The sequence below is a fragment of the Cavia porcellus genome, unplaced genomic scaffold (genome assembly GCF_034190915.1).
Source record: "Cavia porcellus strain 051 isolate PalLab524CR breed Dunkin Hartley unplaced genomic scaffold, mCavPor4.1 scaffold_12, whole genome shotgun sequence".
In the NCBI taxonomy this organism is placed as follows: domain Eukaryota; kingdom Metazoa; phylum Chordata; class Mammalia; order Rodentia; family Caviidae; genus Cavia; species Cavia porcellus.
The window spans coordinates 38,858,031-38,870,938 of record NW_026947495.1 but is presented as its reverse complement, the minus strand read 5'-3'; the positions used below and the strand labels follow the sequence as shown (position 1 = coordinate 38,870,938).

Sequence of the window (12,908 nt, the reverse complement as noted above, 5' to 3'; positions counted from 1 at the left end):
GATCAGCACAATTTAGGGCTCTGCGTGCACAGGATGTCTACCAGTGAACCCAAAGAGAATCTGGAAGTGGACAGTTTGCTTTTCTTTTTCATTTTTTTTCTCTTTCTCCTTCATTGTTTGTATATGAGTATAAAAGTGGTTCCTGACTTCTGGGAGAACATGGCGGACAGACAGCAGCCGCTACGGAGGCTCTCTGAGAGACCCAGCTTAGAATCCAGGAATGGTGCTGACTAAGGAATCATAAGCAAGAGGAGATATGCCCTGGTGACCCAAGAACAAACTAGGCTGAGAGAAACCAACTGGGAATGCAATCCTGGTGCTATAACAGGAACAGATAAAGCCTCAGCGTGGAAGCTGGAGCCCGCGCCATTGGAAGCCGCAATTTGAGTTTCCTGCCACCGCTGCAGCGTCTGAATCGGCTCGGCAGGGAGAGAGACGCACAAAAGCTCTGAGGTCGGGAATCGGTGAATGGAGTTGAGAGCGGGACGGGCGGGGAGCCATGCATCAACCTGCGGTGAGTGAGGGAAACTGGGACTCTTCCACGATCTAGGAGGCTCCAACAGAGGACATTCTGGGACCAGGCAGAACAGGGCCCAGAGGACATTCTGTCCTGGCCAGAACATTGCCGGAACAGGGCGCTGTAGTGACTTCAGTCACATATCCCCCTCTCAAGCGGGATTGGTGAGCAGTGCCTAGCCTATGTGACGCTGCTGGCTGAGACCCAGTAGGCTAGCACAACCCAGGTCCCAGCGCCTGGAGATGCACCCTAGCGGTGAAGTCTTTCGTAGGTTGACCTGGAGAGGCGGGCCCTGCATAGGCTACCCAGTCCGTAACTCCCTGGTGCACTGCAGTGGGTGAGAACACCTAGCCTGTGCAATTCAAACAGACTGTGGCCGACAGGGAAGGAAGCTGGGTCTCCTATATATGCTTGTATATAAGGAACAAATAATATGGGAAGAGGGAGCAACAAGAAAGGCTCCTCGGCCCCCAATCCTGAGAAACAGGCAATAGCAGACACGGCACCAATAGACATAAAGCGCTATCTCCGAGCCTCATAGACGAGTTCAGCAATGAAGTTATTAATGACCTGAAGCAAGACATAAGCAGAATAGTTAGAGAAATGTTAAGCACCACCCAAGAAAAAACAGATGGTGGAATGGAAGAACAGAAAAAAGGGGAGAATTGTTTGATGGGGAAAACAGAGAAAACATAGAATACGTGAAACAGGTTCAAAGAGATTACCAAGAAACTAAAAACTCTATCGAAAACTGGCATAACAGCTTGAAAGAAACGAACTGATGATATAGGTAATTCTATTTGAGATAGCAAGAGGCATTATGGTAACCATTGTTGATCTCCTTGTATTATGTTTTTATATTATCTTATTATGTCCACCCTTTTGATTTGACTGACTCTGTTCTGTTATGTCACATTTGGTTTTACTCTCTTCCAAAAAAGTAATAAGAACCATGGGAGTAATAAAGCCCAAAATGTGTAATAGTCATTGTACAAAAGAGAGGAAAAGAAAGTGCTCTAAACGATATAACTGCATGTATATTTAAGTGTATAAGATAGACAATGATATTACTGAGTTTTGTTTGATCATTGAACAGAACTGTTTGCAGTCTCACTGTTTCAATGTCCACTTTATATGCTTTAATTTTGTAACTTGAACAAATATTTCTAAGATGACAATATGTAATCCAGTAACTAGTGATATCCTACTGTTTATTTTTTTCTGAAATTCTTTATAACTTGTATCCTTTTTCTGCTTATTTTTTCTCTTTTTCTCCTTAAATAAAATTTAAAAAAAATTTTAAAAAGTGGTTCCTAACCTCTTTGTGGGTGTGGTTGTCTTCTATTCTTCCTTTTATCTCTTTCATCTTTCTTTTCCTTCAGTCTTCTGCACGAGTTTGCCCAATTTGGCATGATAGCATTTTGTCCTCCAACCTAACTTCTAATCTATTTCTCTTCTTTTCCTTAATCTATTTTAAATTAGAATCCTCAAGGGCAAAATCGGCACATTACAAACTTTCATATTGCGTATAATTATCTGATTTGTTTACATTTTATTATATAACCACAAATCTAATCATACGATTAAAGTTGCAACTTAAGGGTAAATTCAGTTTGTTGTTTTCTAGGCTGTGTTTGATGATACTGGTATCACCACAGCCAAAATTGACATATTCTAAACAGCTATTTGTCTTGCTATTCCATAACTGGGATTAACTAAGAGTCCTGGACAATATGCTGGCACAGAGCCATAGAATCAAGGACTGGGCCAAACAAGCAACAATTTCTCATTTCCAGCAAACTGAAGCGGTAAGATCTTCCAACAGAGTCAAAACCCAAGAACCTGCTACACCAGGAAGATACCTCAAAGGAGTAATCATCACCTAAGCATCCTAACTACCAACAATAAAGCAACTCACCATAAGCAACTTACAAGCATCACCCCAGAAATTAAACTAAATAAAGAGAGAAAATAAAATGAGAAGACACTTAAACAAGATGCAACCCCAGACATCCAGTTTGCCAAAGGCAAATCCAGGAGGCAATCAAGTGGAACAATCTGAAAGCCCCCCCACCAGGTCTCTCTGAATTGGTAACAACAAGCAATTGAATGAGGCTCTGGAAAAAATGAAATGAGGAAGAATTTCTCAGATAACCACAGACATTACCAAAATAAACACCATGCTTAGCAACATTTGAGCAGACACAGACAAAAAATAAATAAATAAAAGACAAGCTTAAGAAAATTATGGAACATCAGCACATCATATCACAGTCAAGATTCCAGAAATTCAACACAAGACTAGAATCCTAAAAGCTATTAGAGAAAGCTAAACAAATCACCTATAAAGGAAAGGCCATCAGAATTATAGCTGACTTCACAGCATAAACTCTCAAGTCAAGGAGACAATAAAGTGTTATACTCCAAGTTCTAAAGGAAATCACAAGAACTTCATAAACAAGTAGAAATTAAGTAGCATCCTGCTGAACAATAAATAGGGTACAGATGAAATTAAAGAAGAAATTAGACAGTTTTTACAGTTGAATAATAATGACAATACAACACAGCAGAAATTGTGGAACACAATGAAAGCAGTCTGAAGAGGGAAATTTATAGCAGTAAATAACTATATCAAGAAAATGGATCGAGTACATATAAATAACATAATATTGAACCTCAAACTTCTAGAAAAAGAAGAGCAGACTAAGCCAAAAGCTCATACAACAGAGGAAATTATAAAGATCAGAGCACAAATTAACACACTGGAGATTGAAAAAAAATACAAAGATCAATGAACCGAAGAGTTGGATCTTTGAAAGACTGAATAAAATTGATATTAGCCAATATTATCAATAAAAGGAAAGAAAAGACTCAAATCCATGAAATTAGGAATGAAAAGAGTGAAATCACAACAGACCCTGCAGAAATCCAGGAAATCATCTATATCTACTTTGAAAATTTGAATTATAATAGGATAGAAAATACAGAAGAAATGGACAGATTCCTAGATACATTTGAATCACCAAAGCTGAATCAAGAACATATAAAAACCCTAAATAGCCCAATATCAATAAATGAAATCTAAGATGTAATTATATACCTATCAACAAAGAGAAGCCCAAGCTCTGAAAGATTCACTGCTACAAGAAATGTAGAGAAGACTCAATACCACTCCTTATCAAATTCTTTAATGAAATTGAAAGGGAAGCAGTACTTCCAAATTCATTCCTGGAAACAAGCATTACTTTGATACCAAAACCAGAAAAGGACCCAACCCCAAAAAAGAATTACAGGCCAATTTCCCTAATGAACATTGATATAAAAATTCTCAATAAGATACTGGCAAACAAACTGCAGCAAATCATCAAGAAGATTGTACACCATAATCAAGCAGGATTCATCCCAGGGATGCAGGGATGGTTCAACATATGTAAATCTGTAAATGTAATATACCATATCAACAGAGTCAAGGGCAAAAACCATATGATCATCTCAATAGATACAGAAAAGCTTTTGACAAAGTCCAGCACCAATTCATGATTTAAAAAAAAACACAGAAAATTGGAATAGATGGTCTTTATCTCAATCTGATAAAAGCCATCTATGAGAAACCAACAGCCAACATTATACTAACTTAACAAAAACTGAGAGCTTTCTCTCCAAAATCAGCAACAAGACAAGGTTATCTACTGTCTCCATTCTTATTCAACATAGTCCTGGAAACTTTAGCTGGAGCAATTAGACAAGAGAAAGAAATAAAAGGAACAAAGATTGGAAAGTAAGAAGTTAAACTATCATTATTTGCAGATGACATGCTACTTCACTGAGAAGGCCCCAAAAACTCCACCAAAAGACTACTAGATTTAATAGGCAAATTCAACAATATAGTTGGCTACAAATTCAGCACTCAAAAATCAATAGCCTTCCTATACACAAACAACACAATAAGAGAGAATTCGGGGAAACAATACCTTTTACAATAGCATCCAAAAAAATGAAATACCTAGGAAATAATCTAACAAAATATGTAAAAGACCTCTACTACCTTGAAAACTACAGTACTCTGAACAATGAGATTAAAAAGGATATTAGAAAATGGAGAGATATCCCATGCTCTTGGGTAGGAAGAACCAATATAATCAAAATGGCCATACTTCTAAAACTGTTTTACAGATTCAATGCAATCCCAATCAAAATTCCAATAGCATATCTCACAGACTTAGAGAAGACAATCCTAGAGAAAACAATCATCTGGAACCAAAAGAGACCTAGAAAAGCAAAGGTAATCCTGGGCAACAAAGACAAGATGGGGGCATCCCAATTCCTGACTTGAAATTATACTATAAAGCTACTGGGATAAAACAATGTGGTACTGGTCAAAGGGGAGGAAAAAAAAACAGACCAAAGGAGCTTAGAAGATGCAGAAACAACTCCAGGCACACTAAGCCACCTTATCTTTGACAAAAGTGCCAAACACATTCCCTGGAAGACAGAGAGCATATTTAATAGGCTGGAAAATCTGGCTCTACACATGCTGAAGATTAAAACTGAATCTGTATCTTTCACCTTGTACCGAGCTAAAACCAGAATGGATCAAAGCTTTTAATATTAAAACAGAAACATTAAGCCTGCTGGGATATAGAATAGAATGTAGAATGTAGAATATAGAATATAGAATGCAGGTAAAACTCTTGAAGACACTGATATAGGCAAAGACTTTGTGAACAAAGCCCCAGTTACCATCATGAAAAATTAACAACTGGGATCTCACCCTATTGAAAAGCTTTTCCATAGCAAGAGAAACCATGAATGGAGTGAAGAGACAACCCGCAAAGCAGGAAAAAATGCTTCCAGCTGTACCTTAGACACAGGATTACTATCAAGAACATATAAAGAACTCAAAAAAAATCAGTCCTTCTAGATTTTTAAAGATCCAATCCAAAAGACAGCTGAGATGAATACATGCTTCTCAGATGAAGAAATACAAACACAAAATAAATATGTGAAAAAATGTTCAACATCACTGGTCATTTGAGAGATGCAAATTAAAACAACACTGAGCTTCCACTTCATCCCAGAAAGAATGGCTATTATCCAAAAAATCAACCAATAACCGATGATGGAAGCATTATGGGAGAAAAGAAACCCTTCCCCACTGCTGGTGGAAATGCAGACTGGTGCACCATTGTGGAAATCAATGTGGAGATTCTTCAAAAAACAAAACTAGAGGTCCCATTTTACCCAGATATTCCCTTTCTGGGTATCTTCCCAAAAGAATTAAGAACATCATACCACAGTGATGCACATGCACCCATGTTTATAGCAGCCCAATCTGTAATAGCCACATCTTGGAAACAACCTAAATGCCCATCAACCGAGGAATGGATAAAAAGTTGTAGGATTTTTATATAATGGAGTACTACCCAGCTATAAAGAGTGATCACACTGAGATATTTATAAGTAAATGGATACAACTTGAGACTATAATCGTTAAGTGAAATAAATCAAACTCACATGAGTAAATACATATTGTCTCCCTGGTATAATAAATGGTAAGCATACATAAAATATAAAATTCTCAATACAGTGAAAGGCTAAGAATCTTCTCGAAGGGGGAAAAAATAATATCTCAGGGAAAAGCAGGAAAAAGAAAAAGGAAGGGAAAAGAAAAATACCTAAATTTGTATAAACACACTTGGGATAGCTAAGATGATTGTACTACAAATTCATAGGACAAAGTTCATAGCAGTTAATATTCATAGGATTGGAACAATTTTGCATGTTTGTGTCAGGTGACCTAAGGAACTCTTGAAGATCACTATGTAAAATATCAACCTTAGCTCTGTTCCTACTACCATGTTTTAAAGGCTTGTATCATTATTGTTTTGGGCTCTTTACTACTGTTATTTATTTGTCTTTTTTATTTCTTATTTTTCTAGTAATCTGTTTTGTTTTGTTTTGTTTTTCACTCTAATGCAGAAAGGATAGGTATACATGTAGAGGCTTATACATGCCTAGAACTTCTCCTAAATAGTTTATGAGAATCGATTATGTGTGATGAAATGAACAGCTATTTTGAAGAAAAACAGACATTATGGTATCCATTGCTGATTTCGTATCATCATGCTGTGAAATCCAATAATGCTTTTATTCTTTGTTTAGCGTGGTTTTAGTCTGTTATATATTGTTTAATTTCAACATACATGAAGATATGGACAGCTATTTTGAAGAGAACAAGACACATGATGGCAACCATTTTCAATTTTCATATTGTCTGGTTTTGAAGGCCTGTAATGCCTTCATTACTCTGTTCTGATCAGTTTTATACTATTTTGTGTTGTATGCATTTACTGTGTGTGAAGATATACACAACCATTTAGAAGAAAACACGAGACATTATGGTAGCCACTGTAGATCTCCTGTTGTCTTGTTTTGAAATCTGTGTCACTTATATTGTTATCTTTTGATTTGCTTTGTTTAGTTTTGTTATGTTTAGTTTTACTCCTTTTTTAAATAAAATAAAATTTAAAAAATAAAACATAAATAGTTAATCTCCTGGAAAACAAAATCAGTAAAACTCTTGAAGTGACGGGCATAGGCAAGGACTTTCTGAACAGAACCCTGATCACACAAGAAATGGTATCAAGAATCAACAAATAGAATGATAGCAAGTTTAAAAGCTTCTGCAGAGCAAAGGAAACAACCAACAGTGGAAAGACAACCTAAAGAAAGGGTAAACTTTTTGCCAGCTATTCCTTAGATGGAGGACTATACCTAGAATACATAATGAAATTAAAAAATTAGACTCCCCAAATAAAAGACTCAATCAAAAAAATAGGCAAATGAAATAAATAGACACTTCACAGAAGTACAAATGACCAATAAATATATAACATTGTGGCTGAGTATGGTGGTGTGTGCCTGTAATCAAGCACTCTGGAGGCTGAAGCAGGAAATTTCCCATGAGTTCGATGCGAGCCTCGGTTATATATGCAAGTTCAAGATCAGCCTGCACTACATAATGAGACCCCATCTCAAAAAAAAAAAATAGCAGCTGGATATAGTGGCAAACACCTGCAATCCCAGCACTCAAAAGGATGAGGAAGGAGGAATGCTTCAAATCTGAGGTCAATTTGGGCTACAACATAAATTCTAGGTCATCCTGAAACACATAGTGAAACCCTGTCTCAGAAAGACAAATAAACAAACAAGCAAAACACATTGCTGACCATCAGAGAGATACAAATTAAAATAACACTGAGATTCCACCTTACCCCAAAAAGAATGGCCATCTATCAAGAAATCAAATAATAACGGTGGCAAGACTTCAGGGGAGTGGGGACCCTTCTACACCGGTGGTAGGAATAAACTTTAGAAATCAGTAGGGAGAGCACTCAAAAAATCAAAACTGGAAATTCCATTTGACCCAGTTGTTTCCCTTCTAGATATCTTCCTGAAAGAGTTAAAGACATCACATTACAGTGATATATGTACGCCCATGTTTAGAGTTGTATCATTCATAATAGCTAAATCTTGGAACATGCCTTTATGCTCATCAACAGATAAATGGATATAAGAAACATGATACTTACACACAATTTGGAGTGCTACTCTGCCAGAAAGAAAAACAAACCCGAATCATTCATAGGAAACCAGATGTGCCTGGACACCATGATATTAAATGAAATAAATCAGACATACACATTTAAATATCACATGATTCCTCTTATATGAGAAATACAAATTATAAATAAATAGAAAACTAAAAGATAGACAATAGAAGTAGAAGGCAGCTCTTCCTCAAAGTGAAAGGGGATCAAGGATGAAGGGAGGTGAGGAAGGAAAAGGAAACGGGATGAAGAAAGAATTAAGATGAGTGATGTGCATGTACCAACTTCACATAAGAAATGTAAACATCATTGCAAATTTGTGCAAAACATGCACAGAAAAAAGGAAAGGAATCAAGAGAGACTAGAAGACAGGGAGAGAAGGAAAAGAGAGGTTGAGGCGAAAAGGAGTTAAGATGTCTTATGTATATGTACCAGTTCCCTATAAGGAAAGTAAACATTGTGTACTACAAACATATACCAACAAAAAAAAAATGGAGGATAAACCATATACTAATTTTCTCTCCAGCTTTTTAAAAGGCAGGTATGCAGGCAAGCATTCACTCTGGCTCACGTTTTTCCAGCCCCAAACAACAAAACCTGCTTCCTCACAGTGGTGTTCCCCACTCATCTAGAAGCTTATGAGCAATTGATCTGAGGAAAGCAGGACTTTCTGTCAGCATCATCAGTGTCTGAGAATGCAGCCCCTCTCTCCCTCCTTCAGAAGACAACTTATCAGACAGTTTTAAGAGGAGGGTGGTTTACCCTCCAAGCTTTACCCTCCAAGCATTTCTGGCCAAAGTAATTTCATTTGTAACACCAGTGAGTATTCAATTAAATTTTTCTTTTTTTAAGTTTTATTTAAGGAGAAAAAAGGAAAAAAAAAAACAGAAAAAGTACAAGTTATACAGAATTTCAAAAAAATAAACAGTAGGAAATCACTAGTTAATAGATTTGTCACCTTAGAAATAGTTGTTCAAGTTATAAAATTAAAGCATATAAAGTGGACATTCAAACAGTGAGACTGCAAACAGTTCTGTTCAATGATCCAACAAAAACTCAGTAATACGGTTATCTATCTTATACACTTAAATATACATGCAGTTATATTCTTTAGAGCACTTTCTTTTCCTCTCTTTTTTACAATGACAATTACACATTTTGGGTTTTATTACTCCCACAGTTCTTATTACTTTTTTTTTGAAGAGACTAAAACCAAATGTGACAAAACAAAACAGAGTCAGTCAAATCAAAAGGATGGACAAAGTGCATAATGTAAAAACAGAATACAAGGTCATCAACAATGGTTACCATAATGCCTCTTGCTATCTTAAAAAGAATAGCCTATATCATCAGTTATAATAAAATTGAACAAAACAGTAAAGAACAAAACCAATAAAACTAAAACATTGGAGACATTACAGGACTTCAAAAGAAGACTATAGTCAAACCAGAATGGGCATCACAGTGAATCTTATTGTCTTCACAGTGTTTTCTTATACTCTCAAACTGGTACTATCAAGCAAAACAGAATAAAGTCAGTCAAAACAAGATGGTGAGAACAATACAGGGTTTCAAATCAAGTTAATAGAAAATCAAAGAGGGTTACTATAATATATCCTGCTATTTTTATTTATTTTTTCCCTTAATTGAAAAGATAAAAATAAAAAAATAAATAATGAAAAAAGGAGATTGAGATAAAAGAGGACATAACAACAAAACAGCACAGGTTAGAACATAAACCATTTAAGCAAAATAGTGTTTCACCACAAGATATCCCGACATAAAAGTAGTTACCATAATGTCTCTTTCCTTGAAATCTTTGACTATAACTTCATATACTGTAGCATCAAACATATCAAGACAATGTAAAACCATTCAAGAGAATGACAGTATTACAGGGTATTTAGAACCAACTAACAGAAAATGAACAATGGTTCCTGTATTATCTCCTTGTCTATAAACGTTTTTGTTTATATTATCACATATAATAAAATCCAATCAGATACAACATGTTAAGACCAACGGAAAGAGAAGAACAAAAGCTTGATGGGACTTCAAAACAAGATGATTTTAAATCAGCACTAGCTATTATGTCTTGTTTTCTCCAAAATAGCTGTTCCTACCATCCAACCTTCTCTGCCTCATTTCTGTTGAGCTCTTTTTCTGTCATTAGTTGTCAGTTTGTCTTCTTCATTTTGTTTTCTGCTCCATTCATTATGGCCTCTCTGCCACTGTTTCTGGAATCTTGGTATTTTTCTCTTTTAGAATGTCCTGCAGTGTTCTCTGTAGAGATGAATTAGTGGTTGCAAATTCCCCTAGTTCCTTTTTATCTGGAAGCACTTTGTTTTTCCATTAATTTCTAGGGACAGTTGTGCAGGATATATCAATCTTGGCTGGAGGTTATTGTCTTTCAAAGCTTGAATTATTTCACCCCATGGTCTTCATGCTTTGATGGTTTGTGCTGAGAAATCTGCTGTAATTCTTATGGGTGTTCCCTTGTAAGTGATCTGTTTCTTGTCTCTGATGGCTTTTAATATTCTGTTCTTATATTGGATTTTTGGAATTTTATTATATGCCTGGGTGTAGTTCTGTTTGGATTGTAGGTGGCTGGGTTCCTGTATGCCTCATAGATCCAAGTATCTTTAACTTTTCCAATATTAGGGAAGTTCTCCTTGATTATTTCTGTGAATAGCCATTGCAGTTCATTCATTTGTATCCCTGCTTCTTCCTTTACATTCTTAATTCTTGTTATAGATCCTCTTATCATCTTCTAGCCTTTGTATTGTTACTGCTTGTTTCCTTGTTATTTTTAAGAAGTTTTTCCTTTCATGCTCCCACATTACAAATCTGTCCTCCAGTTCAGATAATCTATCCTTAGTTTCTTTCAAGCTGTTATGCCAGCTTTTGATAGAGTTTTTAGTTTCCTGGTAATCTCTTTGACCCTGCTTCATGTATTCTACGTTTTCTCTATTTTCCCCATCAAATAATTCTCCCCTTTTTTTCTGTTCTTCCATTCCACCATGTTTTCTTGGGAGGTGCTTAGCATTTCTTTAACTATTCTACTTATATCTTGCTTTACTTGGTTAAATACTTCACTTTTGAACTCATCTATGAGGTCCCTATGTCTATTGGTGCCATGCCTGATATTGCATGTTTTCTGTCCTCATTCTCCTTCGCATTTACCTTTCCTGGATCAGTGTTCTCAGGATTGGGGACTGAGGACCCTTTCTTGTCACTCCCTCTTCCCATACTTTTTGTTCCTTCCATACAAGTGTATATAGGAGGCCCAGTTTCTTTCTTTGTTGGTTACAGTTTGTTTGAATTGTGCCGGCTAGGTGTTCCTGCCCACTGCAGTGTACTAGGGAGACACAGACCTGGGCAGCCTATGCTGGGTCCGCCCCTCCAGGTCAGTCAACCTGCTGAAGGCTTCATGGCATTAGGGTACACTGTCAGGCACAGGGACCTGGTTTGGGCTAGCCTACTGGGTCTTAGTCCACAGTGTCACCCAGGTCAAGTGCTCTCTACCAATCCCTCTTGAGAGGGGAATATGTGACTGAAGTCACTGCAGTGTCCTGTTCCGTCTAGTCTGCCCGCTCCCAGAATGTCCTCTGTTGGAGCCTCCTAGTCTATGGAAGGGTCCCCGTTCCTCTCACTCACCACAGGTCAATGCAGGGCTCCCCACCAGCTCTGCTCTCAATTTGGTTTGCTGATTCCTGCTCTCAGAGCTTTCACATCTCTATCCCTGCTGTGCCAATTCAGATGCAGCAGTGGCAGCAGGAAATTCAAGCCGCGGTTTCCAGAGGCGTGGGTTCCAGCTTTGATACTGAGACTTTAGCTGTTCCAGTCATAGCACCAGGATTGCATTTCCAGTTGGTTTCTCTCAGCTTAGTTTGTTCCTAAGTTGGCAGGGTATATCTCCCCCTGCTTAGGACTCCCCACACTGCACCATTCCTGGAATCTAAGCTGGCTATCTCAGAGAGCCTCCAGAGCTGCTGTTATCTATCTGCCATGTTCTCCTGGAAGTCTCCAATTAAATTTTTCAACTGCACAAAGAAGATAAAAGATGGCACTGCCAGGAAAACCACATCGCTTGAAGTTTTGGTTCTATTTACCACTCAGTCCCTCAACTGAAAAGCTTTGCACTTGCCTGTCCACAATGTCTCAGAATTGGTGGTACTGGTACCACCCCTGTGGGCTGAGTGGAGACTGGTGCTCTCAACCTGGTATGATGCTCACTTTTGCTCCAGTCAATGTCACCTGGAAGTAAAATCTGTTAAAATGCACCATGAAGCTTCAAGTGAAGCTATTCCTGAGAACAATGTAGGCTTCAATGTCAAGAACATGTGTGTCAAAATGTTCATTGTTATACCATTGCTGATGAAAGCAAAAATGAGCCACCAATGGAGGTAGCTGGTTCAGCTGCTAAGGTGATTATTCTGAACCATCCAGATCAAATCATTCTTGAAATCTGGTACCATCATTGAAACCATCATTGATACAGTTTCAGACAAACTTCCAGAGAGCTTCTCTGACTAGCCTCCTCTGGGTTGTTTTACTGTTCAAGATATAAGACAGACAAAGTGGCTGTGGGTATTGCCAATCAGTGAACAAGAAGGCTGCTAGAGGTGGCAAGGTCTCCAGAAGCTCAGAAGGCTAAGTGAATATTATCCTTAACACCTGCCTCCCCAATCTTACACAGAGGCAGAAGACTGGTCTCAGAACTGTTTCTCTCAATTTACCATTTAAGTTTCATAGTACAAGACTGGTTAATGATAACAATG

The 12,908-nt window shown here is 37.5% G+C and overlaps 1 protein-coding gene across 2 annotated transcripts in view; it reads right to left on the bottom strand.

Annotated features, from left to right (window-relative positions):
* Lypd6b (LY6/PLAUR domain containing 6B) overlaps positions 1-12,908 on the bottom strand; it is a 195,358-nt gene that overhangs the window by 162,012 nt on the left and 20,438 nt on the right. The gene's annotated exons all lie outside the window — the stretch shown is intronic.